The 5,413-nt window shown below is 36.7% G+C and overlaps 1 pseudogene; it reads right to left on the bottom strand.

Moving 5' to 3' along the window:
* Positions 1-1,604: 1,604 nt before the first annotated feature.
* LOC134481044 (protein LLP homolog) lies at positions 1,605-1,960 on the bottom strand (annotated as a pseudogene).
* Between the last annotated feature and the right edge of the window lie 3,453 nt (positions 1,961-5,413).

Below are 5,413 nucleotides of genomic sequence, written 5' to 3'. Positions count from 1 at the left end.
CTTATGGGTAGCCTCTATATAGTAAGAGAATTGGTTGATGACTTACAGTTTGTAGTCCAGCTTCCCAACAATGATCATCAGCAGCTGTGAATGGAAGTCCAAGGATTTCGCTGTGGCTCAGTTCCATAAGGCAGGCAGGCAGGCAGGCAGATAGAAAAGAGACCCATCCTTCTCCCAATGTCCTTATGTAAGTCTCCAGCAGAAGGTGTGTCCCAGGTTAAGGGTGTGTACCACCACACTCGTATCTGGGACTTGCTTTGTTCCAGGTGACCTTAAACTTGGAGATCTCCCTGCCTTATGCTCCTGGGATTCATAGCTACTTTGCTTCAAGATGTTCACACCAAGATCTAGGTCAGAAACTTGTATCTCCCAGCCTCAAGATCAGGATCAAAGGTGAGACTTCCAATACTGGATTGTAGTTCATTCCAGATATAGTCAAGTGGACAACCAGGAGTATCCACCACAGCATCTAAAACAGATCCTTAAATACCCATTGGTAATTGTGGCACTCACCTCTTATCAAATAAACTTCTCTTTGTAGCAGACTAAGACTGTTACAGAAATCCACACTTGACTAAAACTGGGGGCATGTTTAACCCCCAATGGATGCATTCACAACAGAACTCCTATGCCTAGATCTCAGGGGACATTGTAATTGGTAATCCAATATCTAGAAGTCATCTATGAAGGTACATACATTCAAACATTGCTAAAAAGTTGAAACAGGTTATATTTCTATAAAATGTGTGTGTGTGTGTGTGTGTGTGTGTGTGTGTGTGTGTGTGTGTGTGTGTTTGCCTGTAAAACAATATATATTAAAGTATAAAAAGGTAATGGAGTTGGAAGCAAGGGGCATGGGAAAAGAACTGATGGGAGGAAAGGGAAAAGGGAAAATATTACAATCAAGTTTTCAAATGTAATGAATTTTAAAACAATAGCAATAATAAAAAACAAGTGGATTGGTAAATTAATTCAAATGTAATGTCTGGTTTATTTTCTAACTAGAAGATAAAATTTCCCCTACTATTTTCCACTTAAACTTATAATCATATATTTCAGTTCTGTTGTAAGACATTTAGTTCTCTATATCTGGCCTCCATCAGATAAATACAATTTTATTATTTAGATGCTCTCCAGGGTTATTCAATTTTTACAAAATGGGAAAATACCATTTTATCAATTTATAGGATAACTCCAAATTGAGTATGTGCTCTTGTATTTTATTTTGAGTTCTGCAATATTTTATTTCTTTATATTCATCTGTACTTCAAATATAATGCAGTTTTGCAACAAATAATGATTTCTTTTTTTTTTCATTATCAAAGATATTTTGTTCAAGTTCTCAACACAAATGAGTTGTTTTGGCTTTGAATTACAGAATTAAGTCCAAACTAAAATATAAAAACAAATAGCTTCTGATTTTTTGTTTCTTTGCTTGTATTTTCAAGACAGGGTTTCTCTGTTGGTATTTCATCTGCAGACCAGGCTGTCCTCGAACTCACAGAGATCCACCTGCATCTGCCTCCTGAGTGCTGGGATTAAAGGGATACACGGGCACGCCTGGCTCCCTTTTCAGTCTTTAAGGGTCTACCGGGCCAGGCCCTTCACAGCCTTTGCTTAACTTTCCCCCATTTCTTATCTCTCTTGGCCTTCAGTTTTTTTCTTTGCCTCTGGTTCATCCACACTAGGCACTGGCCACGCTGGTGTAGAAGAGTCTTTTTGGTTCTCTCAGTTTTAGTTTCCATTTTCATAACACCCTTTTCATCATCCGTGTCATACAGCATTTCTTCCTGGCAGTATTTGTGTACCACCACAGTTGTTATTTCTTCAATGCCTTTCATTAAAGCATCACCATCAACTTTGAGAATACTTTTAAATCTATAGAGCTCCCTTGGCACATTCTTCTTTCTTTTCTCAGCACTCGTCTTCTTTTCCACTTACTCTGAAAGCTTTTAGCCATGCTTTACCTGAGAAACATGACCACACTTCATGAATAGGACAACAACCTAATGATTAGACTAACTCTTAATCTATAAATCCTGATGATCTGCTTAATTTAATTTATGTGGTCTTCTATTTAATCTCTTTGAAATTTCTTAATTACTATTATTATCCTTAATCTTTTATTTACAATGTAGTCCTTATCCACCTACTGGTCTGTCCTCTGACAGTTCCTCACCCTTTCCTCTGCCCCCTTATCTCCAAGAAGATGTTCACCTCCACCCCAGTCCCACAAGGCCTCTTCACTCCCTGGAGTCTCAACACTGTCAAGGGTTAGGTGCCTTTTCCCTCACTGAGGCCAGACCAGGCAGTTCTCTGCTGTATATGTGTCTGGGGTCTCATACCAGCTAGTGTATGTTGCCTGGTTGCTGGCTCAGTATCCGAGATATCTTGGGGTCCAGGTTAATTGAGATTGTTAGTCTTCTTATGTTGTCACCCTCCTCCACAACTTCTTCTAGCCTTTTCTTAATTCACCCACAGGAGTCCCTGACTGAAGAAAAGGCCATCCAGAAACTGCCCCACCTTGGGATCCAACCCATATGCAGCCACCAAACCCAGACACGTGCTGATGCCAAGAAGTACTTGGCTGACAGGAGTCTGGTATGGATGTCCTGAGAGGCTCTGTCACAGCCCTACTGATACAGATGAGGATGCTTACAGCCAACCATCAGACTGAGCACAGGGACCCCAATGGAGGAGTTAGAGAAAGAACTGAAGGAGCTGTAGGGGTTTGCAACCCCACAGGAAGAAAAACAATAACAACCAACTAGATATCCTAGAGTTCCCAGGGACTAAACTATCAACTAAAAAGTACACACATAGAGGGACCCATGGCTTCAGTTACATCTGTAGCAGAGGATAACCTTGTCTGGCATCAATGGGAATAGAGTTCATTGGTCCTGTGAAGGCTTGATGCCCCAGCATAAGGGAATGCTAGGTTGGTGGGGCAGGAGGGGGTGGGTGAATTGAGAACCATCCTTGAGGCAGGGGGAAGGGTGTGGAATTGGGAGGTTTGAAGGGGAAACCAGGAATAGGGATAACATTTGAAATGTAAATAAACAAAATAATAAATAAATAAATGAACGAATATAATAAAATAAAATAAAAATATGTTATTCATGTCACCACTATACCATTTCCCCTAAAAGTTAAAGTGAAAAATTCTGCAAAGCATAGGTAAATGTCAGTAAAATATTTTTGAATAGTATAAATCTTTTTGTAATTCTCTGTGTCTCATTATTAATATTGTTAATCAATGACTATATGAATATACTGCTGATATAATGTATTATTTCAGCTGGAGATTTAATAGATGGTCATAAATCATTAAAATTTGCTTGGGACAGTAGAAATGAAGCATAACTATATCAAAATAACAGCATTATGCTTGGTCAAATATTTAAAGATACAATAATGTACAATAGATCAGATGCTAGATTCTCAAAGAAAAGGGTTTATATCCAAGAGTTCAGAAGAGAATGGTAGGACTTTAGTGCATTTATCAAATCTTAAAATGTCAACAAAAGACCCTCGTAGAACTATACTAGTATTCTTCTCTTCTCATGTATCCATTTAGGCAGTGATTTTCAATCTAAGCTGTGACTCTTTAATAAAGTTCCTCAGGTTGTGGAACTTTACATTCAACCAAAGTTACTTCATTGCTACTTCATAACTGTAATTTGAATACTTTGATGAATCATAATGTAAGTACCTTATATGAATGATATCTGATATATGACCCTCCCCCCAAAAAGTTGAGACCTATAGTCTGATAAATACTGAATTAAGCTGATATATTTGGACTGGTGACTTTATGAGTTTTGTAAGGCATATATTAAATATTTGAAAGATAAATAATCAATAAGCCTCTTCATGTAGTGGAAATTTCTGGATATGTCATGCGATGCGGACTCACATGGTGCTTTGCTAAGGTGGACTCATGTGTTTTGCTGAACTAAGATCCATGGGAGGACACTTAATGTTTGGAGAAAGTTTAAATAGGATCAACAGACAGTAACAGTGCATCCCTAGGCATTCAGTGCTCCTTGGTGTTACAACTTTGTCTCCACTAATCATTGCTTAATTGAGAGAAGCAGGACAGAGAACCTCTCCTGCTGTCCTGTTCTCTTCTGCTGACTTCTGATGATTTGGGGGCCTGACAGATTCTGCTAGATCATGCCACAACTGCTGATTCATGTTTGGTGTCCTAACACTACCAAATGTGACTGCTGGTATCCTGGAAAAGGAGATTAGAATTTCCTCCAAAGAACTACTTCTAAAGAGTGCTATATTCCTTTGTCCTATTTACTATCTCTTTTCCCCTACCTTTGGATGGTGGACTAGAAGGGGATTGAAGTGTTTGAGACCTTTAATTAAAAGTAGGTTTTTAAAAATATCTAAGCCTACAACTTTATATATTAAATAATAAAAAGATATTATATTAATGATTTTTGAAGATATAGTTAAAGTAAAAAGTGCTTCCTTACAGACAATAATACCAAGGCTGATTTTGATAAATTAACTGGAAGATAATGACTTGAAAGCTAATCTAGAATTATAAATAAGATATTAATATTTGATATGTATCATTTTAAGTGGATTTTTATTATTAACCAATATAATGATACAAGCAAACTCTGAGGAGCCAATGGCTTTGGGAAACCAAGACATAAAGAAGCCACTCCAAGCCTGCCCAATAACCAGTTGACAAGACAAAGTCTAAGACAAAATTTTTAAATTCTACATTTAAAATATGGGTGAAAAGAGAAATTCACTAGATATTTTTGCAGTGGCAAATCGTTCACTTGGACTAGAGAGCAATACAACAATACTGTACAATACAGAATAGTGAAATATAACACACCGCATGATTATAAGCAGAAAATTAATGATATGGAATTGTTTATGAAATATTCATGAATTAGAATGTCTTCATAAAAACATGAAAGCAAACATGTAAATATGAGGAGCAAATATTTAATTATTGACTACTAACATGTTAAAAGAAGAGAAGCAGAACCCCAAGAAACAAATTTGGTTGTATGATATCCTGAAGATCAATCTGGACCACCCTAGACTGTGTCAAAAAAGTATAAAAATGAACAAGCAAAAAGGTGTAACCCTGAGGAATTTTAGCGATAGAAACCTAGTTAAACACATCAGACACAAAATCTTCACTTCTCATATAATGCATGAAAGTATCTTAAGAGTAAAGAAAGAAATTATAGTACAAATGAATTAATATTGGAAAAGACATCAGTGCAAAAATGAATTAGTTAAAAGATAATATATGAACTCTAATATACATTAACTCTAGATGAAAATTGAATCACTGAGAATAATGTGTTTCACTACTATTTATGAAAATGCCATCAAAATTCTTGTCATTTTGACAGATCATTTGAAATCATAA

The sequence above is a fragment of the Rattus norvegicus genome, chromosome 11 (genome assembly GCF_021556685.1).
Source record: "Rattus norvegicus strain SHRSP/BbbUtx chromosome 11, alternate assembly SHRSP_T2T, whole genome shotgun sequence".
NCBI lineage: Eukaryota > Metazoa > Chordata > Mammalia > Rodentia > Muridae > Rattus > Rattus norvegicus.
Note: the sequence above shows the minus strand (reverse complement) of the source record. Positions and strands in the feature narration are given on the sequence as shown.